Source organism: Mobula birostris, chromosome 1, assembly GCF_030028105.1.
Source record: "Mobula birostris isolate sMobBir1 chromosome 1, sMobBir1.hap1, whole genome shotgun sequence".
NCBI lineage: Eukaryota > Metazoa > Chordata > Chondrichthyes > Myliobatiformes > Myliobatidae > Mobula > Mobula birostris.
In genome coordinates this window covers 10,362,007-10,389,072 of record NC_092370.1, presented here as the reverse complement: position 1 = coordinate 10,389,072, position 27,066 = coordinate 10,362,007, and the positions used below count along the sequence as shown (strand labels likewise).

The following is a 27,066-nucleotide window of genomic DNA, read 5'->3' as shown; positions in this document are numbered from 1 at the left end:
AAATTCACTGTCTTGAGATCCATTTGCAACCTGATTTTTCCAATTGACCTGCATGCTAAAATCTCCCATTTTGACATGCCTTTTCTATTTCCTGTTGTAATCTGTGGTCCACATCCCAGCTACTGTTGGGAGGCCTGCCTTCAGTGGTCCTTTTACCTTTGCAGTTTCTTAATGCAACCCACAAGGATTCAACGTCTTCTGATCCTATGTCACATCTTTCTACTGATTTGATTGCCATTTTTTACCAGCAGAGCCACGCCACCCCCTCTGTCTACCTTCTTATCCTTCTGAAACAATGTGTAACCTTGGACATTCAGCTCCCAACTACAACCACCCTTCAGCCATGATTCAGTGATGGCCACAACATCATACCCAACAATCTGTAAAAGTGCAACAAGATCATCCACCTTATTTCATATACTCCGTGCATTCAGGTATAACACTTTGAGTGCTGCATTTGTTACCCTTTCTGATTATGCATTGCTAATGCACTGTAACCCACCCTGCTGGCTGCAATTATGTCATATCATCTGCCTGCCTTTCTTGGCAGTCTGACTGCACACTGTCTTTGCTTTTTTATTATACGTGCTATCCTGAGTCCCTTCACTCCAGTTCCCACCCCCCTCCCAAATTAGTTTTAACCCTCCCAACAGCTCTAACAAACCTACCCGTGAGAATATTGGTCCCCCTCGGGTTCAGGTACAACCTGTCACTTTTGAACAGGCCATACCGCCCCCCTCCCCCCCAGAAGAGATCCCAACGATCCAAGAACCTAAAGCCCTGCCCCCTGCACCAGCTTCTCAACCACGCATTAGTCTGCCAAATCTTTCTGTTTCTACCCTCACTGGGGCGTGGCGCAGACAGCAATCCAGGAATTACTACCCAGGAGGTCCTGCTTCTCAGCTTTCTACCTAGCTCTCCAAATTCTCTTTTAGATAGATAGATAGATAGATATACTTTATTGATCCTGAGGGAAATTGGGTTTCGTTATAGCCCCATCAACCAAGAGTAGAGCATAAATATAGCAAAACAAAAACCACAAACAATCAAACAACAATATGCAAACTATGCCAGATGGAAATAAGTCCAGGACCAGCCTATTGGCTCAGGGTGTCTGACCCTCCATGGGAGGAGCTGCAAAGTTTGATGGCCACAGGCAGGAACAACCTCCAGTGTTGTATCTCGGTGGAATATGGCCGGAGTCCAACAGCAAAAAGTTCAATATCCGGTCTACAAACACGTTCCTCGATCGTAATATGACCAGGATTGCACCATCCGTTATTAACCAGAACAGCAAGCCCCAACTCCTTTACGCTTACCGCTCTCAGTGCACTTCCGGTCAGCCCGAACGGTCTGGAAGTCCTCCACGGAAAAGTTTTGATCGGGTATGTCGGGTACCTTTTTGCTTTTACTTCCTATGTCATCGGTACCAACATGTACCAAGACATCTGACTGCTCTACCTTCCTCTCCAAAATGCTGTGGATGCGATCTGAGACCCTCTGACCCTGGCACCTTGGAGACAAGATACCATTCAGGTGTCCCATTCACACCCACAGAATCTCCTGTCTGTTCCCCTGACTACTGAATTCCCTATCACTACCACTCCCCTCTTCTGCCTCTCTCCCTTCTGCACCACAGACCCATGCTCAGAGCCAGTAACCTGGTCTCCATGGCATTGCCCTGGGAGCTCATCCCCCACTGCAGATTCTAAAAAGGTATACTTTTTATTGAGTGGAATGGCCACAGGGGTGCTCTGCTCTAACTGCCTATTCACATTTCCATTTCTCCTGACAGTCAACGCACTGGTTGCCTCCTGCAACTTTGGGACGACTACTTCCCCTTAACTCTGATCGATTTTCTCCTCACTCTCCCGTGCAAGCCGGACATCATCCAGCTGCTGCTCCAGATCCCTAACACGGTCTCAAGGAGCTGCAACTGAATGCACTTGACACAAGTGTAGTTCCCTGGAAGACCCTGGGTCTCCCAGGACTCCAACATCCGGCATGAAGAACATACAATCGCCATTTATTACACTAGGTACAGTCAGAGAAAACAAAATATGGAACCTAACAGAAACCTACCAATGGTTATTGCGAACAACAGGAATTCTGCAGATGCTGGAAATTCAAGCAACACACATCAAAGTTGCTGGTGAACGCAGCAGGCCAGGCAGCATCTGTAGGAAGAGGTGCAGTCGACGTTTCAGGCCGAGACCCTACGTCAGGACTAACTGAAGGAAGAGTTCCTTCAGTTAGTCCTGACGAAGGGTCTCGGCCTGAAACGTCGACTGCACCTCTTCCTACAGATGCTGCCTGCCCTGCTGCGTTCACCAGCAACTTTGAAATGGTTATTGTGAGCCTAAGCCTCCTTTGAGCCAAAGCCTGACACTTTTACTCTCACCACTGGCTTACTCCCAACAACAGCTTGTCCCTTCTAATTTTGGGCTGGGAATCCATTGGCCATATTTCCAAAGTTTTCATTAGCAAAGTAGTGCCAATTCCAATTTCAGACAACATTTTGCATACATTGAATTCAGAAATTGTACATGATATGATTAACTTTAGGTTAGTTGATTTGAAACATGAATTGCACTTTGAAATTAATATAATCCAAGCTTAAAACAGAGAACATAGAATGAATAAACTCTTCTTGGGTTTCCATCCGTGTACAGATATTGATTTAAACCAACGTTCTGATGACAAACTCTAGGAAAGCACTAGACCCTTTTTCAGAGAAAATAGAACATTGCAACACAGTACAGGTCCTTCAGCCCAAAATGTTGTGCTGACCATTTAAGGTACTCCAACATCAATCTAACCCTTCCTTCCCACATAGCCTCCCTTTTTCTAACAACCAAGCGCCTATCCAAGAGTTTCTTAAACATCCCTAATATATCTGCCTCTACCATCACCCCCAGCAGGACGTTCCATGCACCCACAAATCTCTGTGTAAAAAAATTACCTCTGACATCCCCTCTATGCTTTCCTCCAATCATCTTCAAGCAATGGTTCCCAACTTGGGGTCCATGGATCCCTTGGTTAATTGCAGCAGTCCATGGCATTAAAAAGGTTGGGAACCCCTGTCTTAAAAGTAATGACCCCTTGTATTAGCAATTATTTGAAAATTAATTATTATATTATGTAATCTGACTGAATGTTACAGACTCTAATCAGCAGGGGGCACAGACATGTTGTGCCTACTTTTGGATCCCACAGTGATATCACTCCACCTGATACACCCATGAGAATGAAACAAGAAACAACTGCTAAAACAGGATTGTACTGACAAAGAGATTCCACAAAAATGTTAACCGGCCATTTCCCTTTCAGATGCTGATGGGCCTGCTGTGTATTTCTGCTTTTACTAATATCATAAACAAGATGCCTTTAATGTTTCAATGGATTTCAATTATAGGTGAGATACTGAAATATATGGAGGGTGGGGGTCCAGGTGTGTGGGGACAACTAAAGCCAATAGAATTTAATTACAGTGTTTCAAAATCTATATGTGACTGCATTACCTAGTGTTGTTACTAAGATTTGTTGATGCACTTCTGTAGTCAACAGTCATTGTTCTGTGGCAATTAAATATCTCGCAGTTAAATACCAACCACATTACCTATCCCCTCTGAGGACATAAAACCAAGGAGACCTGAGAGACCTTAACAGTATCTTCAAAAAATGCATCTAGGTGGTCTCTTCATAATTAACTCATAAAGTTGTTTGTACTTGATGGCATTAATATCGATTTCTCCTTCCAGTGGACAATCCCTCCTCTCCCCGTTCCCAGCTCGGGCTTTTCACTTCTTCTCACCTGCTTCCCCTTCTCCTATGGTCCACTCTCCCCTTCCTTCCTCTGTAGCCCTTTACCTTTCCCACCCGCCTGGCTTCACCCATTACCCTTCAGCTAGCCTCCTTCCGCTTACCCATCTTTTCATGTGGACATCTCATTCCCAAAGAAGGGTCTTATCCTGAAACATCGACTGTTTACTCATTTCTGTGGAGGCTGAGTTCCTCTAGTATTTTGTGTGTGTTGCTTTGGATTTCCAGCATCTGCAAAGTGTCTTGTATCTGTGAGTTACTTCTACATTGTAGTATTACTTTTATATTTATATTTATTGTGTTTTTATATACTGTACTAGAGCCGAAGTAACAATCAATTGTTCTCCTTTACAGTCGTGTACTGAAGAGTGACAATAAACACACCTGAATTTTGAACTGAGTCCTCAATTACATCCATGTTAGAGTTTTTGTTTAAATTGCTTTCACACTATGAATATTTGTTTCAAAATTCAGAAGGCATTCACACAAAGTTTGCTGCATTCCACATCCGCATTAAGGATGGAGAAGTTTTAGACAGAGAGCAGAGGAAATCTGCCCGGATTGGAGAGCATGTTTTATGAGGATAGGTTGAGTGAGCTAGGGCTATTCTCTTTGGAGTGAAGGAGGATGAGAGGTGACTTGCTAGAGATGTGCAACATGATAAGAAGCCTAGACAGAGTGGACAGCCAGGGACTTTTTCCCAGCGTGGGAATGGCTATTATGAAGAGGCATAATTTTAAGGTGATTGGAGGAAAAGTATTCAGGGAATGTCAGAGGTAATTTTTTTACACATCATGTGGTGGGTGTGTGGAACTCCCTGCCAGGGGTGTGAAAGAGGCAAATACCTTTGGGACATTTAATAAACTCTTGCTACAGACTGGCACATGGATGAAAGAAAAATGGGGGAGGCTCTGTGTAAGGGAAGGGTTAAATTAATCTTGGAGTTGGTTAAAAGGTCAGCACAGCATCACGTTCTCTGCTCTGTGAACTGCACAGCAACATGCTGGAAACTGCATTCAGAATATCATCTCATCTTCTGATTCTCTCAGTAATCGTGCAGATTTACCATCTGATCCAGCTAAAGAGGACCACAGCCTCTTGTGGCTTGGAGATTTGCCTGCCTCAATCACCCAGAGAGCTGTGTTGGCTGGAGTCAGGACTTTATGCTTTGGCTCTTCGTAGGGTCACCCATGCCAAACAGGTCAAAGGGTAGAGGCCAGACCAAGAGTGGCCCTCCAGATTCGAGGGTTCAGCACAGGGCTAACAACTCTGAGCGGTCACTGTTATGGAAAGAGAAATGAAGAATCCTTCTACATCTGTGCGTGAAAATATGATGGCCAAGGACAGAAAGAGTTGGAGAACATTCATTGCTGCCCTAAATGCCAGCAGGCATAAAAGGCAGTAAGTAAGTAAGTACTATCATATTCTAGTGTAAACTGCCCTTATGCCATTTCAAACTAGGTGTTAAAAAAACATACCTCTGATGTCCCCCTATAATTTCGTCCAATCACCTGAAAATTATGCCCACTTACCATTTCCACCCCGAGAAAAAGGTGCTGACTGCCCACTCTAACTATGCGACTTATCTTATTAAGTGTTATAAGGTGATAAGAGTTCAAAGAAGGGTGCCAGCCTTTCAAGGCAGGATGTTCACAACAACATATCAATGGCTGTCAGAGGAGAGAGAGAGAGAGAGAGCATCGGCATTCTCTGGAAAGGACAATAGAAATCCAACCAGTCCACAGGTGCAACTTTGAGTTTGGAATTGAAACTGGAATTAGAATTGGTTTATTATTGTCACATGTGCTGCGGTACAACTGTAAAGCTTGTCTTGCATACTACTTATACAGTCAATTCATTACACAGTGCACTGAGGTAAAACAATAACAGAATAACAGAGTGCATTGAACTGCTGCTGCTAAGTTAACAAATTTCACGTCACACGCCAGTGATAATAAACCTGATTCTGATAATCACCACCATTGAGGTCATGCTCTCTTCTCGTTGCTGCCATCAGGAAGGAGGTACAGGATCCTCAGGACTCACACCACCAGGTTCAGCAACAGTTATGACCCTCAACCATCAGGCTCTTGAACCGGAGGGGATAACTTTACTCACTCTCACTTGCCCCGTCACTAAACTGTTCCCACAACCTCCGGGCTCACCTTCAAGGACTCTTCATCTCATGTTCTCGATATTATATTCCTTATTTATTATATTATTATTATTATTTCTTTTTTCTTTCTCTTTCTTCTTGTACTTGCACAGTTTGTTGTTGCTTTTTGCACATTGGTTGTTGTCTGTCCTGTTGGGTGTGGTCTTTCATTGATTCTATTGTGTTTCTTGTATTTGCTGTGATGCTCACGAGTAAATGAATCTCAGATTTGTATATCGTGCATTTGATAATAAATTTACTTTAGAGTTTTGAGAATAAAGTGTTACAGTTACAGAGAAAGTGCAGTGCAGGCAGATGAGATACAAGGTCAAAACGAGGTAGATTGTGAGGTCAAGAGTCTATTTTATCATACCACAGTACATTCTTTGTATGAGAATGATCAAAATGTAATATAAAGCAGGTAAAAATACTATGTAAAATCCCTTATAAGACAAATTGGGTAGAAATACGATACAGGAAATAGCAGATGTGTTAAGTTCATTCCTCAGATTGCTTTCACAAATGAAGATGGTGGATGAGTTCCAGATTGCAACTAACTTGAGAATTAATAATTTCGTGGTTAGGAAAACATGTGTCCAGAAGAAATAGAAAAGTAATAAATAAACATAGGACACCTGGGCCAGAAATGATACATCCTAGAATTCCTAAGGAAATGAGTAAGGAAGCAGGTGAGATTCCAGTGAATGTTTCTTAATTCTTTTGGGATTGCCTGTGTAATGGACAGATGGAGAGATTAAAATAAGCAACGGTGGTTTGAGGCAAGTCAAGAAATCATCCAAGATCCTCCCTTTGTCACATCTCTGTCCAGAAAAATCTGGGGGATCTCATGGAGAGGATCCAGCGGAAGTTTCTGAGAATTACCCTGAGAATGAAAAAGTTGACATACGAGGAACCTTTGATGACTCTGGCCCTGTACTTGCTGGACTTTGGTAGAATGGGGAAGGGGAAGGAACCTCATTGAAACCTATCTAATATTGGAAGGCCCAGATAGAGTGGATGCAGACAGAATGTTTCCTATAGTGTGGGAGTCTAGGACCAGAGGGAACAGCCTCAGAATAGAAGAACATCCATTTAGAATTGAGATGAGGAGGAATTTCTTTAGTCAATGGGTGGTGAATCTGTGGAGCTCATTGCCACAAATGGCTGTAGAGGCCAAGTCATTGGGTACAGTATATTTAAAGTGAACATTGATAGGTTCTTGACTAGTAAGGGCGTCAAAGGTTATAGGGAAAAGGCAGGAGAATGGGGTTAAGGGGGATAATAAATCAGCCATGATGGAATGGTGCAGCAGATTTGATGGGCAAAATGGCCTAATTCTGCTCTTATGTCTTATCGTCTTATGGTCTAAGAAGTAACAAGTGACAAAATCCATTGGGCTCTGTGACAGAAATAACATGCCTGTCTCAAGCAAGGGAATAGGTCTTGAAGTCAAAGAGATGATAATTAACATCCTGATATTGGATGCTGCCTGGCCTGCTGCGTTCACCAGCAACTTTGATGTGTGTTGCTTGAATTTCCAGCATCAGCATCTGCAGAATTCCTGTTGTTTGAGATGATAATTAACTCCCACTTGATAAACCTCTTGGATTTTCAGTCGGTAACATCATCTATAAACTCGCCAATGACACAACCGGTTTTGGTAGAATCTCAAATGGTCTGAGAAGGCTTGAGTGGTGTTACAACGGCAATGTTGTACTGAACATCAGCAAGACCAGGGAATTGACTGTGGACTTCAGGCAGGGGAAATTGAGGGAACGCACCAGTCCTCAGTGAGAGTCAGCAGTGGAAAGGGTGAGCAGGTTGAAACTCCTGGGTATCAACATCGCTGAAGATCTATTGTGGGCCGAACACATTGACGTATTTATGAAGAAAGCACGCCAATGGCTATATTTTAATAGGAGTTATAGGAGATTTGATGAGTCACCAAAGACTAGCAAATTCTATACCTGTACCGTGGGGAGCATTCCATCACTGTTTGGTATGGAAGTGCCAATGCACATGATTGGAAAAGGCTACAGAGAGTTGTAAACTCAGCTAACTCCACCATGGACACAGGACTCCCCAACATCAAGAACATCTTCAATTGGCGATGCCTCAGGAAGGCGGCATCCTTCATTAAGGATCCTTACCATCCAAAGCACACCCTCTTCTCATTACTACCATCAGGGAGGAGGAACAGGAGCCCGAAGACACACACTCAACGTTTTAGGAACATCTTCCCCTCCGCCATCAGATTTACAAATAGACCACGAACCCATGAATGTTCCCTACTTTTCGCTCTTTATTTTGTATTACTTATTTACTTTTTATATATTTCCTATAGCAACTTATGGTAATCTGCTATGCATTGCATCGTACTGATGCTGGAGAACAACAAATTTCACAACATACGGTATGTCAGTGACAATAAACCTGATTCTGATTCTGAAGTTGAAGGATCTGTGATCCCTGGTCAGTCTAGGTGAACAAGGGGACCCAAAAGAATACCACCATCCAGATTCAAAAACTTTCAATTACTCATTTTATTATGTCTAATCAACTACAGAATTTAACTTTAAAGGGGAGAAGACAGGGTACACCATCATCGGTTCAGATTCACAGTTTAAAGCTCAAACTTCATTTAATACATGTACATCAAAACATACAGTGACGAAGGGTCTCGGCCTGAAACATCGACTGCACCTCTTCCTAGAGATGCTGCCTGGCCTGCTGTGTTCACCAGCAACTTTTATGTGTGTTGAGTGAAATGCATAATCTATGGTAACAACCAACACAACATAATGATGCGGTGGGGGCAGCCAGCAAGTGTTGGGACACATTCCGGCGCCAACATAGCATGCCCACAATGCTCGAGAGAACAACACAAAATGCACCATGTGACAAAGCTACAACTTTAACACCAGACTGCTTCTCCCTAACACACACACACTCACACACAGGCAGCCCTTTAACCCTGGGAAAGGCATTGGGGTTTGACTTCTCCAGTGGCCTCGCAGATCCAGGCTCCTGCAGACTTCCGAACTTCCGATCGACTCCAGGACTCACCGATGGCGACGAATAAGACCCCGAACTCAAACTCACTGATGGCAGGACCCTCTTTGCCTGAATGGTTATCTAGCCATCTAGAACTGCATTAGCCAATTTATACTAATACAGGCACTGGATATACTGATGGCTCTAAATGGGCTGCACTCATATTGGCACAGAGGGGATAACACATTTTCACAGCCATTCTTTCAAACTGAAACCTTCTTGAGTAGCTGATGATACTGAACGGCAGCCCAATATTTCTAAACCCAGAGGAGATGAACTATGGATTTATAGACCAATTACAGAACCACTTGAGACACAGATGTACCTAAATAATTTTAGATCATAAGACATTGGAGCAGAATTAGGTTATTTGGCCCATCGAATCTGCTGATTTATTTTCCGTTTCAACCCTGTCCTCCTGCCTTTTCACTGTAACCTTGGACACCCTTACTAATCAAGAACATATCATTCTCCGCTTTAATTATATCCAATGTCTGTGACAATGAATTCCACAGGTTCATTACCCTCTGCCTCAATAAATTCCTCTGTTCCCAGACTTTTCCATAACACCATAAGACATAAGGGTGGAAGTAGGCCATTCAGTCCATCGAACCTGCTCTGCCATTCCATTATGGTTGGTTTATTAGCCTCCTCAACCCCGTTCTCCTGCCTTCTCCTTTGAATCCCTTTCTAATTAATGATCTATCAACCTCCGCTTTAAATATACCCAATTATTTGGTCTCCACAGCTATCAGTCGCAAATGAACTTCAAAGATTCACCATCCTCTAGCTGAAGAAATCCCTTCTCATCTTTATTCAAAAGGATCCTAGACTCTCTCACAATAGAGAACATCCTCTCCATGTCCATTCTATCTAGGCCTTTCAATACTTTACAAATTTCAATATGAGATCTCCCCTCATTCTTCTAAATTCCGGTGAGTACAGGCACAGAGTCATCAAACGTTCCCCATATGTCAACCCTTTCATTCCCGGGATCATTCTTGTTAATCTCTGCTGGATCCTATCCAATGCCAAACACATACTTTCTTGGATATGGGGCAAAAGGCTTTTATTTCATACAACTGCTGAATTTACAGTGTAATGTCTGTTATTGGGCTTCTCTTACAACAACTGTCTCATTCGATTTCCTGCCTTTTCCTTACATCCTTTTCAAATGTTGCATTTTCTGAGGGAATGATTAAAGATCACACAACTCTCAAGGGATGGCTAGCACTGGATTTAAAACAATCTACTTTGATGCGTTGAGGCTGAAAACAAACAAAGTTAGTGGCCCCCAAGGTTGTCATGAAAATATAATTTACACTGACGTGGTCCAGCTCTGCCTTTGAAGTATTCACGTATGAAAGCTGCAGAGAAAAATCTGCAACTTCAGTCTACACACTCAGTGGCCACTTTATTAGGTACACTTGGCGCAGGTTTTGAGTGATGCTTCTGGGACTACAAAACATTGAGTGAAAAGCATCCTTTGTGTCAATGGCCAACACAAGTTGAATATGTGCAGGGGACTGCTTGCAAATGTCAACATGCTTCCCATGCCAACATAGCATAGTCACAACTTAAAAACTGTTACCAATCTATATGCCCTATGACCACTTGTTCTAACCTCACTCAGCTTAAGGGGAAAAAGCCTGCATACATTCACTCTATACCCCTCATAATTTTGTATACCTTTACAAGATTCCCCCTCATTTTCCTGTGCTCCAGGAAGACCATATGACCATAAGACATAGGAACAGAATTGGGTCATCTTTTATATATTGGCGAGACCCGACGCAGACTGGGAGACCGCTTTGCTGAACATCTACGCTCTGTCCGCCAGAGAAAGCAGGATCTCCCAGTGGCCACACATTTTAATTCCACATCCCATTCCCATTCTGACATGTCCATCCACGGCCTCCTCTACTGTAAAGATGAAGCTACACTCAGGTTGGAGGAACAACACCTTATATTCCGTCTGGGTAGCCTCCAACCTGATGGCATGAACATCGACTTCTCTAACTTCCGCTAAGGCCCCACCTCCCCCTCGTACCCCATCTGTTACTCATTTTTATGCACACATTCTTTCTCTCACTCTCCTTTTTCTCCCTCTGTCCCTCTGAATATACCTCTTGCCCATCCTCTGGGTACCCCCCCCCCTTGTCTTTCTTCCCGGACCTCCTGTCCCATGATCCTCTCGTATCCCCTTTTGCCTATCACCTGTCCAGCTCTTGGCTCCATCCCTCCCCCTCCTGTCTTCTCCTATCATTTTGGATCTCCCCCTCCCCCTCCAACTTTCAAATCCCTTACTCACTCTTCCTTCAGTTAGTCCTGACGAAGGGTCTTGGCCTGAAACGTCGACTGCACCTCTTCCTACAGATGCTGCCTGGCCTGCTGCGTTCACCAGCAACTTTGATGTGTGTTGCTTGGGTCATCTGGTCCGTTGGATCTGCTCTAGCATGGCAGATTTGTTATCCCCCTCAACTCTATTCTCCTGCCTTCTCCCCGTAACATTTGACACCTTCCTAATCATGAATTTATCAACCTCCACTTTAAATATTCTCAGTGACTTGGCCCTCACAGCTGTCTGTGGCAATGAGTTCCACAGAATCACTATCATCTGTCTAAAAAAATACATCTTCATTTCTGTTCTAAAGAAACATCCCTCTATTCTGATGCTGTGCCCTCTGGTGCTATGCTCCCCCACATTAAGAAACATCCTCTCCATGTCCACTCTGTCTCGGCCTTCCAAATTCTACATGCATCAATAAGATCACCCTTCATTCTTCTAAACTCCAGTGAGAACAAACGCAGTGCCATCAAGCGCTCTTCGTAAATTATCTCTTTTGTTCTCATGAGCCTTCTTTGAACCCAATGCCAGCAAATCCTTTCTTAGATAAAGGGCCCAAAACTGCTCACAATACTGCAACTGTGGTCTGACCAGTGCCTTATAAAATCTTAATCCATACTTACGTTAAGAGCAAAGGCATGTGGTCGGTGACAATTTGATGTGGTGCTGTCTTCAGTTTCAACAGCCTCCAGAATTGGTTTAACATCATTAATGGGTATTCTAATAGCAACAATGAACATAAACCAACTGTTCTACTTCTTATTATACAGTCATAAAGTCATAGATCACTACAGCACAAAAACAGGCCCTTTGGTCCATTTAGACCGTGCCGAACTGTTATTCTGCCACATCTGGACCACAGCCCTCCATACCTCTCCCACTGATGTACTTATCCAAATTTCCATTAAATGTTGCAGTTAAGCCGTGTCCACCGCTTGCGCTGGCAGCTCATTCCACACTCTCACCGCCATCTGAGCTAAGAAAATCTCTTTCATGTTCCTCTTAAACATTTCACCTTTCACCCTTAACCCATGACCTCTAGTTCTAGTCTTGCCCATGCTCAGTGGAAACATACTGCATAATTTTGTATATCCTCTATCAATTCCCCCTGATTCTCCGATGCTCCACGGTGAAAAGTCCAAACCTATTCAATCTTTCATTATAACTTAGGTCCTCAAGTCCCGGAAACATCATTGTAAATTTTATCTGTACTCTTTCAACCTTATTTACATCTTTCCTGTGGGTAGGTGACCGGAAATGCATGCAATCCTTCAAATTTAGCCTCACCAACATCTTGTACAACGTCAACATAACATCGCAACTCAATACATTAAATTGATACAGATGCTTACCTTCCCCCCAACTCCCAGGAAATAAAAGATGTGTCAATTAACTTTTTTCCAAAAAAGCAGAATACTGCAGGATGTTGTAAATGGTAAGATATTTGTCACATAATATCACAGCTGGGGAGCTGCGATCAATTTAACACATCCACTTATTCCCAGTGACTGAGACTGAATGTAATCAGATATCCAAAATTGCTTTTATTGGCAATAGCCCCATACATAACAGTTAAGACTGTCTCACACAGATCCGGCATAAACAGGACACTTGCATATTTAAATCCTTCTTTAGACTAATGAAAGAAGATAGTGTCAAAAATAATTTTTATGTAACCTAACAAAAGGGGACCTAATGCCACATGGTCTCCAGCTGATTCTACTCACTGCAGTGCAGAGAAAGATCCCAAACTAAGATCAGTTTAAATTTATCTACTCCAAGAACATTGGGTACTGCAGGGCTACTCCATCAGTGAGCTGCTTGTTGATCGGAGTAGCTGGGCTGGTGTCGGCGGCAGAGCAGCAGAAGTGTCGAAGGGGCTGGTTGGGATATCGGAGGAGCCGTCCCAGCTGCAGACCGTGTCGCTCCCTGCTACTCGGAAGCTTCACAGTTGGTGCAGTACTACCGTGAAAGATTGTCTCACGGATATGTCACTTGTGAATTGAATTGAACTGACTTTATTTCTTAAATCCTTCACATACATGAGGAGTAAAAATCTTTACATTCTGTCTCTGTCTAAATGTGCAATGTGCAATCACAGTAATTTATAATAAATAGAACAGTCAATGTAACATAGCAATGCACTCAGATCAGCATGAGTTAATCAGTCTGAAGGCCAGGTGGAAGAAGCTGTCCCGGAGTCTGTTGGTCCTGGCTTTTATGCGGTGGTACCGTTTCCTGATGGTAGCAGCTGGAATAGACCTTAGTTGGGGTGACTCAGGTCCCCAATGATCCCTCAGGCCCTTTCTTCACACCTGTTTTAGTAAATGTCCTGAATCATGGGAAGTACACAATTACAGATGCCCTGAGCTGTCTGCACCACTCTCTGTAGATCATGAGACTCTGTTGGACAGTGAAAATGTAAGTTGCCACAGGTCTGTTACCCTTGTCTGCTGGAGCGACAGTCAACACGGGAGTTGTGTAACCTCAGTTGCAGTGAGAACTAGGCCTCAAGCCTCAGGCTTGCCTGCTGCTGCAGACCACGTGAGAGATGCAGAAGCGCTACAGCGTGGTTGATCTCGGCTGGGGTCTGGCCTCGCCCACCGGTGCTGTCCTTCCATGTTCGAGCGGTGGAATGACAGGCTGAATTGTGTGCGTCTATACACTGCCGGGAGACTGTATCGTCCATTGCCGGATATTGCTGCTCAGGGTCTTTGACAATATGTGTTGTTTTTGTTTTGAGTGAACATGCTTCTTTGCTCGATATTTTGAATTATGTTACTTGCTATTTTTGAAAGTTTGCTTGCTATTTTGAATGTTTTGCATCTTGGCACCAGAGGAACACTGTCTTGTACAGTTTCCATAATAATTAACTCTGAATATACCTCTTGCCCATCCTTTGGGTCCCCCCCCCCCCCTGTCTTTCTTCCCGGACCTCCTGTCCCATGATCCTCTCGTATCCCTTTTGCCTATCACCTGTCCAGCTCTTGGCTCCATCCCTCCCCCTCCTGTCTTCTCCTATCATTTTGGATCTCCCCCTCCGCCTCCAACTTTCAAATCCCTTACTCACTCTTCCTTCAGTTAGTCCTGACGAAGGGTCTCGGCCTGAAACGTCGACTGCACCTCTTCCTAGAGATGCTGCCTGGCCTGCTGCGTTCACCAGCAACTTTGATGTGTGTTGCTTGAATTTCCAGCATCTGCAGGATTTCTGTTGTTTCCATAATAATTAAACTTGATTTGATATTTATATATATTATTGTGTATTGCACTGTATTGATGCCGCAAAACAACAAATATCACAACATAAGTCAGTGATATTAAACCTAATTCAGATTAGTGTTAGTGGAATCTGAAAGCCCAAACAAACAAGTTGCAGTTTAAGCAATGATCCTCACTTCAAGCTTGAAGAACCTCTTACAGCACTAGATACATAAACATCAATATACCCCCAGCTATGGGTGGCGACACTTGCAAGCTGCCCCCAGCACATCCTTGCTTGTAATGTTTGTTAATGCATACGACGCACTTCACTGTATGTTTCAATGTACATGTGATAAGTAAATCTGGAGTATATATATATTTTTTCAAAATACTTAAAGAAACAAAAACAAGTTTGTTATGTGAGACGGAATTACTCTCTTGTGTCAACACAGTTTGAGGATATGCTGGAGGGAGCCCGCAACTGTTACCATGCCTCTGGCGCCAACATCGCACGCTTACAACTCACTAAGCCTAACCTGTGCTTCTTTTGAAATGTGGAAGAAAGCAGGAGCACCCAAAGGAAATCCATATCATCATGGGGATCAGAAGTGTTTGCATTGAAGCAACCTTAAGGGTACATGCAGGTTTGATATTTTCCTTTGCGGGAGTACCTAGAACTGGGGTGACAATCCAGAAATGAAGGGTTAGCCATTCGCAACAAAGACAATAAGATAAACACAAGTTCATAGACATAGGAGCAGAATTGGTATAGTAGACCCATCGAGTCTACCATACCAATTGATCATGGCTGATTTATTTTCCCTCTTAATTCCATTCTCCTGCCTTTTCCTTGTAACTTTTGATGTCCTTACTAATCAAGAAATAATTGCTTTAATTATACCTAATGACTTTGATCCCACAGCTGTCCTTTGCAATAAATTCCATAGGTTCTCTGTCCCGAACAAGAGATTCTGCAGATGCAGGAAATCTTGAGCAACCCACACACAAAATGCTGGAGGAACTCTGCAAGTTAGGTAGCATCTATGGAGGACCCAAAGAATAATTCAGAACCTGAGTCATCCCAACCACAAGCTCTTCCCCAGCTGCTACCATCTGGGAAGTGGTACCACAGCATAAAAACCAGGACCAACAGGCTCTGGAATAGCTTCTTCCACCAGGCCATCAGACTGATTAATTCATGCTGATGCAATTGTATTTTTATGCTATATTGACTGTTCTGTTGTACATACTATTTATTACAAATTACTATAAATTGAACATTGCATATTTAGGCAGAGACGCAATGTAATGATTTTTATGTGAAGGATGTAAGAAAAAAAGTCAATTCAATTCAGATAGTTGGCATTTCAGGCCAAGATCTTCATCAGAAGATGAGAGGAAATGTTTTCACCTGGAGAATGGTGAACCTTTGAGAGTTGCGTAACACAGCCGTTCAGGTGAGAAAACAATATAATTTTTAGGTTTTAAGAGAATTAAGGAAATGGAGTTAACACAGAAAAGTGACAGAGTACCATGAGATGCCGAATAGACTAACTATGTTTCTATTTCTTAAGCATCTTTGTAACTTAGTCACCAAGTCCAGCAGTCTAAGCCCAAAGGTGAAACCTGTGATCAGTGAGTTCTGGGGTGCACTCTGAAGCTGGAGGCCTGATGTCTGCATGTAGGGAGTCTTGGGCCAAGGTCTGGAGGCCTGGAAGCTGCCTGTTCTGGGTTTGGTGAGGCCTAGACAGATCTCTAGAGAAAGGTAGTTTCTTTCATTATTTTACAGATTTTAATTATTTGTGTCTTATTTATTGTCAGCATATAGAGAAGGGGTGCAGAGGCTAATGGACTGGTGCAAAGCCAACAACCTGTATCTGAATGTGAACAAAACAAAAGAGATGGTTGTCGACTTCAGGAGAGCACGGAGCGACCACTCTCTGCCGAACATCGATGGCTCCTCTGTAGAGATCGTTAAGAGCACCAAATTTCTTGGTGTCCACCTGGCGGAGAATCTCACCTGGTCTCTCAACACCAGCTCCATAGCCAAGAAAGCCCAGCAACATTTCTACTTTCTGTGAAGGCTGAGAGAAGTCCATCTCCCACACCCCATCCTCACCACAATCTACAGAGGTTGTATTGAGAGCATCCTGAGCAGCTGCATCACTGCCTGGTTCAGAAATTGCACCGTCTCGGATCGCAAGACCCTGCAGCGGATAGTGAGGTCAGCTGAGAAGATCATCGGGGTCTCTCTTCCTGCCATTACAGACATTTACACCACACGCTGTATCCGCAAAGCTAACAGCATTGTGAAGGACCCCACGCACCCCTCATACAAACTCTTCTCCCTCCTGCCATCTGGCAAAAGGTACCAAAGCATTCAGGCTCTCAAGACCAGGCTGTGTAACAGTTTCTTCCCCCAAGTCATTAGACTCCTCAACACTCAGAGTCTAGACTGACACCAACCTACACACACACACAACTGAACTCCACTTCACTCCCTTTGTAATTTTTGCTCATTTCTTTCTCAATTCCTGCTCACTGTTTACATTTACATCATTTATTATTATATTGTAATTTGTCCTTTACTATGCCTATTGTCTTGTTTATTAATTATTGTGCTGTCTTGCACTGTTTTGTGCAATTTATGTAGTCCCGTGTAGGTCTGAAGTCTAATGTAGTTTTGTGTTGTTTCACGTAATCTAGTGTAGTTTTGTGTTGTTTCATGTAGCACCATGGTCCTGGAGGAACGTTGTCTTGTTTTTACTGTGTACCGTACCAGCAGTTATGGTTGAAATAACAATAAAAGCGACTTGACTTGACTTGTCAGTTACATTTGTAACACATTAAAAGAAATACTTATGTTATTTTAAAAGCTGTTAAATATTTCTGACTATTAAAGTTTGTTAAATTTGATGAACCCTTTGCTTTCCGTGAAAGGCCATCAGACCCACACCTTGAGAGAAGGGAGGGCTGGCCCTCCACACCTGCTCCAGGCAACTCTATGAATGTAGGGACCACTGGTGGCAAGTTTGGGTAGCATGCTCATCACAAAGTTTTCAATTAAATAGCAAAAAAAGCCAACGTGTTCACGTTTTGAAATAATTACAAAAATCAAGCTGCATTTTTCTCTCCATAGCTTCCCTAATGTACAGGATATACAGTGCCTATAAAAAAGTATTCACCCTGCCCCCTTGGAAGTTTTCATGTTTTATTGTTTTAGAACATTGAATCACAGTGGAGTTAATTTGGCCTTTTTTAACACTGGTCAACAGAAAAAGACACTTTTGTGTCAAAATGAAAACAGATTCCTACAAAGTGATCTAAATTAATTACAGCTAAAACACTAAATAATTGATTGAAAAGTATTCACCCCCTTTAACAAGACACACCAAATCATCACTGGTGCAGCCAATTGGTTTTAGAAGTCACATAATTAGTTTAATGGAGATCACTGTGTGCAGTCAAGTAAAAATACACCTGGAAGGTCTAACTGCTGGTGAGTCAGTATCCTGGCAAAAAACCTCGTCATGAAGACAAAAGAACACTCTAAGTAACCCAACAAAAAGGTTATTGAAAAGCACAAGTCAGGAGAGGGATACAAGAAAAGTAAAAGGAAAGCAGCAAAATACAGGGAAATTGGGAGGAAAACCCGATGCAGTCTGCAAGAGAACTGTGACTTGGGAGAAGATTTATTTTCCAGCAAGACAATGACCCCAAGCATAAAGTCAAAGCTGCACACTGGCTTAAAAACAACAACGTTAATGTCCTGGAGTGGCCAATTCAGAGTCCAGACCTCAATCCAATTGACAATTTGTGGCTGGACTTGAAAAGGGCTGTTCACTCACTATCCCTACGCAATCTGACAGAGCTTGAGCAGTTTTGTAAGGATGAATGGGGAAAAATTGCAGTGCCCAGATGTGCAAATCTGATGGAGACCTAACCACACAGACTCAAGGATGTACTTGCTGCCAAATGTGCATCTACTGATGCAATCAATTATTTTGAGTTTTATATTTATATTTAATTTAGATCACTTTGTAGAGATCTGTTTTCACTTTGATACGAAAGAATCTTTTACTGTTGATCAGAGTCAAAAAGAGCCAAATTAAATCCACTGTGATTCAATATTGTAAAAAATAAAACATGAAAACTCCCGGGGGGAGGGGCAAAAACAGTACCTAGTTTCTTGAACCTTTTGTAAGCCTTTCTTTTTGTCATAAGTAGATCTTCTACATCCTTTGTACACCATGGTTCTTTTACCCTACCATCCTTTCTCTGCCTCAATGGAACATACTTATGCAGAACGCCATGCAAATGTTCCCTGAACATTTGCTACATTTCTGTCATGCATTTCCCTGAGAACATGTGCTCCCAATTTATGTTCCCAAGTTCCTGCCTAAGAGCAGCATATTTCCCCTTCTCCAATTAAATGTTTTCCCAAATTGTCTGCTCCTATCCTTCTCCAGCTTTACGGTAAAGGAGCTAGAGTTGTGATCACTACCTCCAAACTGCTCTCCCGCCAAGAGATCTGCCACCTGGTACATGTTACAAATAAAGTAAATCTCTTTTCTTTTGTCTTTAAATTCATTTCAGCCAGAGAGATGTTACATGAAGGAGGTCACTACCAGGAGGAGTGGCTGTGTCAAACTGCATAAATGTACTTTTACATTTGTTTTTCATCTTGAATGTGATTCTGGAACTGTTGGAGCCTGTGATTTGCAGTTTGGAGAATGTTTGGGCTTTACAGTGCTCTACAGTCTCCAAGGGGCCGCATGCAGAAACCCATGGCAAGAAAGCTGCGAGCCGATGTTTGGCTCCATTTCACCACTTAAAGCGACAAGGGAGATTGAAACGCTGGCCGCCTGCCTTTTTATCTCTGGGGGATCGCTCTGCTACGGAGAAGGGTGACTGCCTTTTTATTGCTAATGAGATTGCTCTGCAATGGAAAGGGAAGAATGTTGCCCCGGTTTTCTGAGTTTTGGATGTGGACTTGGACTGTGGACTTTTTTTTCTGTCTTATGGTTTTTTTGGTATTCTGTGTTTTTCATACAATCTTTCTTGTTTTTTTGTGTGTGAAGAGGAGTATTTGGGGGGGGGGTTTATGTGTCTGTTCCATGTTTGTTCGTATTTTTGTGTGGTGAGGAGGGATTTGGGGGTTGATGATCCTGCTGCTGTTCTTTTCTTTCTTGGTTTAGAGAGAAGGAGGATGAGAGAGACATGATAGAGTGGATAGCCAGTGCCTCTTCCCCAGGGCACCACTGCTCAATACAAGAGGACGTGGCTTTAAGGTAAGGGGTGGGAAGTTCAAGGGGGATATTAGAGGAAGGTTTTTTACTCAGAGAGTGGTTGGTGCATGGAATGCACTGCCTGAGTCAGTGGTGGAGGCAGATACACTTGTGAAGTTTAAGAGACTACTAGACAGGTATATGGAGGAATTTAAGGTGGGGGCTTATATGGGAGGCAGGGTTTGAGGGTCAGCACAACATTGTGGGCCAAAGGGTGTACACTGTGCTGTACTATTCTATGTTCTATGTTTTGTGGCTGTCCATAGAAGAGGAATTTCAGAGTTTTATACCTTGATAATAAAGGAAGCTTCGAACCATCAACCACATTTACATTAAAAGGCTTACAATTACCTTTGCTATTCTCTTTTGTGCTTATAAAAACTAATTGCCGACTTTGATATCTCTGACATTTTTGGTATTCTTTTTTGTGTGACATTATACTTTCTATCTTTTTGTTACATTTTTCTTTTCTCCCAGTTTGCTAAATTTCCCTGACAACTCTATTTATTGTCTTGACACTATACATTGGTCTCACTCGTTGATTACAGTGGAGTAAAGCAAATTACAGATGCATGAGAGAGGACACTAGCAGGGATAAAGGCAGAACAGCTGGAGTTTCTGTGGACAATTCAGAAAGTGCAGGACAGATTCATCCCAAAGAAGAAGTATTCTAAAGAGAGGAAGAGGGAACCATGCCTTACAAGGGAAGCCAAAAACAAAAGAGAGGACATAAATATAGCAAAAATTTGTGGGAAACTACAGGATTGGGAAGTTACAACAGGAGATAGAAAAGTCATGCTAAAAGGGCAATGTTATAATAATCATGGAGGCTTTCAATATGCAGATAGATTGGGAAAATCAGGAGAGAGCTGCATCAGAAAGGAGGGAATTTGTAGAATGCCAATGAGATGCTTTTTTAGAGCAGCTTGTGGTTGAGCCCACGAGGAAAAAAGCAGTTCAGGATTGGGTTTTGTGTATTGAACCAGAATTGATTTGGGAGCTAAGGCAAAGGAACCCTTAGGTGACAGTGATTATAATATGACAGACAACACACACAAACTGCTGGTAGAACGCAGCAGGCCAGGCAGCATCTATAGGAGGAAGTACAATCGATGTTTCGGGCTGAGACCCTTTCTCAGGACTAACTGAAAGACGAGATAGTAAGAGATTTGAAAGTGGGAGGGGGAGGGGGAGATCCAAAATGATAGGAGAAGACAGGAGTGGGAGGGATGAAGCTAATAGCTGGGAAGTTGATCGGCAAAAGGGATACAAGGCTGGAGAAGGGAGAGGATCATGGGACAGGAGGCCGAGGGAGAAAGAAAGAGGGAGGGGAGCACCAGAGGAAGATGGAGCGCAGGCCAAGTGGTTAAGGCATTCGACTAGCGAGCTGAAGGTCATGAGTTCGAGCCCCAGCCAAGACAGCGTGTTGTGTCCTTGAGCAAGGCATTTAACCACACAGTGCTCTGCGACGATACTGGTGCCAAGCTGTATCGACCCTTGCCCTTCCCTTGGTCAACGTTGATGTCGTGGAGAGGGGAGACTTGCAGCATGGGCAACTGCCGGTCTTCCATACAAACTTGCCCAGGCCTGCGCCCTGGAGAGTGAAGACTTTCCAGGCGCAGATCCATGCTCTCACAAGACTAACGGATGCCTTTAAAGAGTAAAAAAGAGGCAAGACTGAATATTGGACCACTGGAAAATTATACTGGAGAGGGAGATGGGGTAGAAAGAAGTGGCAGATGAACTCAATATGTATTTTGTGTCAGTCTTCACTGTGGAAGACACCAGAAGTATATCAGATATCCAACAGAGTTGGGGGCAGATTAGATTAGATTATGAGGACACTCAGTCCTTATTTATTGTCATTTAGAAATGCATGCATTAAGAAATGATACAATGTTCCTCCAGCGTGATATCGTAGAAAAACAGGACAGACCAAGACTAAAACTGACAAAAACCACATTGTTATAACATATAGTTATAACAGTGCAAAGCAATACCGTAATTTGATAAAGAGCAGACCGGGGCACGTTAAAAAAAAATCTCAAAGTCCCGATAGCCCCAACATCTCACACAGAATGTAGAAGGGAGAAACTACCCCTGCCATGAGCCTCCAGCACTGCAAACTTACTGATGCAGCACCCTGGAAGCATCCGACCATAGCCGACTCTGAGTCGGTCCGAAAACTTTGTGCCTCCGACCAGCCCTCCGACACCGAGCACCAAGCACCATTTCTGCCCAGTGCTTCGACCCTACCCCGGCCGCCGAGCAACAAGCAAAGCCGAGGACTCAGGGCCTTCCCCTCCGGAGATTTCGGATCACACAGTAGTAGCAGCAGCGAAGCAGGCATTTCAGAAGTTTCACCAGATGTTCCTCCGTGCTCTCACGTCTGCCTCCATCAAATCAGAATTGTGCACGGCACCCTACTTGACACATAACAGATATTCATCACCGAAGTGGCCGCTGCGCGCTGCATCGCGCTGCCATCTTCTCCTATATGGGTATAATCACTATTACAGTACTACGTTGAAAGTGCTTGACAAACTGAGAGGTCTGAAGGTAGATAAGCCACCTGGACCAGATGGACTCTACCCCAGGGTTGCTGAAGAGATCGTGCAGGCATTAGTAATGATCTTTCAAGAATCACTAGATATTGGAATGGTTCTGGAAAATTGAAAATGCTACTCCACTCTTCAAGAAGGGATGAGGAGAGAAGAAAGGAAATTATAGGCCAGTGACCCTGACAAGTTTGCAGACAATATGAAGATCAGATAGTGTTGAGGCAGCAGGGGATCTGTAGAAGGACCTGGACAGATTAGGAGAATAGGCAAAGAAGTGGTAGGTGGAACATGGTGTAGGGAATTGTATGGTCATACACTTTGTTCAAAGGAATAAAGGTGTAAATTATTTTCTAAACTGGTAGAAAATTCAGAAATCAGAGCTGCAAAGGGACTTGGGAATCCTTGGGCAGGATTCCCTAAAGGTTAACTTGCAGGTTTGGTGCATGGAATGGGCTGCCGGCGGCGGTGCTGGACGCGGAAACAATAGGGTCTTTTAAGACTCCTGGATAGGTACATGGAGCTTGAAAAAACAGGGCTATGGGTAAGCCTAGGTAATTTCTAAGGTAAAGGCATGTTCAGCACAGCTTTGTGGGTCAAAGGGCCTGCATTGTGCTGTAGGTTTTCTGTGTTTCTGTGTTTCTATGAGTCAATGGTAAAGAAGACAAATGCAATGTTAGCATTCATTTTGAGAGAACTAAAATATAAAAGCAAGGATGTAATGCTGAAGCTTTATAAGGCATTGGTCGGACCACACTTGGAGCACTGTGAAAAGTTTTGAGCCCCTTATCTAAGAAAGAATGTGCTGGCATTGGAGAGGGTCCAGAGGAGGTGACAGGAATGAAATGGTTAAATTACGAGGAGCTTTTGATGGCTCTGAGCCTGTATTCATTGGAGTTCAGAAGAATGGGGTGGGAAGGGGGATAGGGGATTCTTATTAAAACCTGTTGAATATTGAGGGGCTTAGATAGAGTGGATGTAGTGAGGAAGTTTCTTATAACGATCAGCTGTACTGTATGGGGGGAGTAACTTTTTGTGTCTACTGATCCTTGCGTGGATGCTACATAGCCTCCTCCCTGATGGGAGTGGGACAAACAGTCCATCAGCAGGGTGGGTAGTTTCCTTCATGATGTTAATAGCCCTTTTTAGACACCTTTCTGCTGGTATGTTCTTAATGGTGAGTAAGCTAGTGCCAGTGTTGTGTTGGCCAGGTTTGAGTACCCATCGTAGGGCCTTCCTGTCTGCTGCATGCAGTGATGTATCATGTTAGGATGCTCTCTACTGTGCATCTGTAAAAAGACGTGAGTATTAATGTGCACAGCACACCCCCACCACCACCACCACGTTATCACTTTCTGACACAGGGTCACCTTGTGTACAGACACTCCTGTGCCTTGCGTCACTCTATAGATGTACAATCAATTGATGTCTACAAGCTATCTTATGTATTTATATTTATTGTGCTTTTTACTATTATTGTGTTCTTTATCGTCTTGTGTTAGATTTGTTCTGCATCAGCCTGGAATAACAATTATTTTGTTCTCCTTTACACTTGTGTACTGGAAATGATATTAAATAATCTTGAATCCTTGAAAGTGACCCCAATCGGTTGTATCAGAGATGACATAATATTTGAAAGCAATCAAGCTGGTAACATTAAACAAAAACATGTCTTCTCTGATTTTTATTGCCCATTTTATCACTACAGATATTTAATTTGCGAAATTTGGAATATGTAATAATATGAATATTTGTCAGCTTGCAAAGTTTTTTTAAAAAATGTACATCTAAATGTCAAGTCAAGTTTCTATTACCAATATACAGGCATATCACCAAAAGAGACAATGTTTCTCCAGACCAGGGTGTAAAGCACAGTAGTACACATAACACACAGATGACACACAATAACTTAGGCAAGTAAGGATAAAATCTACAGATGATTTATGCATAAATTAAATATTGTAAGGTACAGAAAAGATTAACCAGTGACACTTCGAATGCAATATGGCAGGGAGTTCAGAAGCCTAATGTCCTGAAGGAAGAAGCTGTGTCCATCCTGACCATTCTTGTCTTTATGCTTTGGATTGTCATGCCTGATGGTAGAGTCAAAGAGGATGCTAGATGAAAGAAACACAGAAACATAGAAAACCTACAGCACAATACAGGCCCTTCGGCCCACAAAGCTGTGCCGAAATGTCCTTAGCTTAGAAATTACCTAGGGTTACCCATAGCCTTCTATTTTTCTGAGCTCCATGTACCTGTCCAGGAGTCTCTTAAAAGACCATATCATATCCACCTTCACCACCATTGCCAGCAGCCCATTCTATGCACTCACCACTCTCTGCGTAAAAAAACTTAACCCTGACATCTCCTCTGTACCTACTTCCAGACACGTTAAAACTGTGCCCTCTCGTGCTAGTCATTTCAGCCCTGGGAAAAAGCCTCTGACTATCCACACAATCAATGCCTCTCATTATCTTATACACCTCTATCAGGTCACCTCTCATCCTCCATCACTCCAAGGAGAAGAGGCCATGTTCACTCAACCTATTCTCATAAGGCATGCTCCCCAATCCAGGCAACATCCTGGATGGGGAGGGGGGAAGAAGATAGCGGCACCACGACAGCGCGCGTGGCCACTTCGCCGATGAATATCTGTTATTTGTCAAGTAGGGGATCGTACACAATCCTGATTTGATGGAGACAGACATGAGTGCACAGCGGAACATCTGGAAAACTTCTGAAATGACTGCTTTGCTACTGCTGTTACTGCGTGGTAACCGGAATCTCCGGAGCTGAAGGCCTCGAAATCCTTGGCTTTGTGTGTTTCAGCGGCCGGGGAGAGGTCGAAGGCGCTCGGCAGAGGATGGCGCTCGGGAGGCTGTATCGGAGAGGCTGCTCGGAAGCTCGGAGTTTTCGGACAGATGAACTCAGGGTCGGCTGGGGTCAGCGGCTTCCAAGGTATTGGCAAGTTGACGGTGCCTGGAGGTTTATGGCAGGGAGTTTCTCCCTTTTGCCGCCTGCTATCGGGGACTCGGGAGTTGATCGTCTCAGGACTTTAGAACTTTTTTTTTCCGTGCCTGTGGTCTGTTCCGTATCAAATTATGGTATTGCTTTGCACTGCTTTGTATTGCGTGCACAGCCCTCCGGTGAAAAATGATATCGTATCCGTTAAATAGGGGCCGTGGACAATTCTGATTTGATGGAGACGGACATGAAAGCACAGAGGAATATCTGGAGAAATTTCTGAAACGCCAGTTCGCTGCTGTTGTTACTGCGTGGTCGGGAATCTTCTGGAGGGAAGGCCTCAAAATCCCCGGCTTCGCCAAGACCGAGATTGAGGTCGAATCGTTCGGACAGAGATGGCGCTCAGTACTCGGTGTCGGAGAGCTGATCGGAGGCTCGTAGTTTTCGGATGAGTCGGACTGTGGTCGGCATGGCAGGGAGAGTTTTTCTTCCTTCTCCCGTCTGCGTGAGATGTGGGACATTTGAGAGACTTTGAACTTTTTACTGTGCTCATGGACTACTTCATCAAGTTATGGTATTGTTGCACTGTTGTAACTATATGTTATAATTATGTGGTTTTGTTAGTTTTTTCAGCCTTGGTCTGTCCTGTGTTTTGTGATATCACACTGGAGGAAATATTGTATCATTTCTTAATGCATGCATTACTAAATGACAATAAAAAGAGGGCTCCGTGTCTTCATAATCTAAATATATATGTTATAATTATGTGGTTTTGTCAGTGTTAGTCTTTGATCTGTCTTGTTTTCTGTGATATCACTCTGGATAAACATTGTATCATTTCTTAATGCATGTATGCATTTCTAAATGACAATAAAAGAGGACTGAGTGTTCTCATAATCTAAAAAAAACATCCTTGTAAATCTCCTCTGCACCCTTTCTATGGTTTCCACATCAGAACACACGACCAGAACTGACCACAGTACTCCAAGTGGGGTCTGACCAGGGTTCAATATAGCTGCACCATTACCTCTCAGCTCCTAAACACAGTCCCACGATTGATGAAGGCCAATGCACTGTATGCTTTCTTAACCAAAGGGTGAGATAAGGGCTCTGTCTTTGCAGTGCTCCTGATAAATGACCCCGATGGATGGTAGGAAGACCCTTCATCAGGACTGGAAAGGAAGGGCTAAGAAGCCAGAATAAGAAATATTTGTTAACTTTTGATTTTTCCAAGATTCTATTTTTTAAAAACATGCACATTCAAACACTTTTTCTTTAATGTATATAAATTTTTACAATAGGGTCACAAACCTGTAGGGTGTATGTGCACAGAGGCAAAAATAATTACTGGCTAATTGTTTTTGCAATGAAACTATGCATGTTACAATTGAATGATTAATCTAAGTTTCATGCATTTCTTTTGATTAGTAATGGTGGTGTAGTGGAAATTTAGAATTCTCTATTTCTCTAAAATGCCAGAATATCAGGTACATCCAAGGCAGCTAAAATTCCAAATTTCTCCTTCTCCTTCTCCTTCCCTCTCTCCCATGGTCCACTCTCCTCTCCTATTAGATTCCCTTTTTTCCCACCCTTTTACCTTTTCCACCCATCTCCTCCCTGCTCCTTACGTCCACTCTGACCTACCTGGCTTCACTGATCACCTTCGAGCTAGAC

General features: G+C 43.2%; 1 protein-coding gene across 10 annotated transcripts in view; it reads right to left on the bottom strand.

Moving 5' to 3' along the window:
• The window catches only part of sugct (succinyl-CoA:glutarate-CoA transferase), a 564,860-nt gene that overhangs the window by 182,158 nt on the left and 355,636 nt on the right, over positions 1 to 27,066 (bottom strand). Inside the window, exon 13 of one of the 10 annotated variants that reach the window (XR_011885314.1) lies at positions 15,116 to 15,256. The exons of the other annotated variants lie outside the window; for them this stretch is intronic. The gene's annotated coding sequence lies outside the window, so the exon portion shown is untranslated. The remainder of the gene's footprint in view (positions 1 to 15,115; positions 15,257 to 27,066) is intronic. 10 annotated transcript variants of the gene reach the window in all.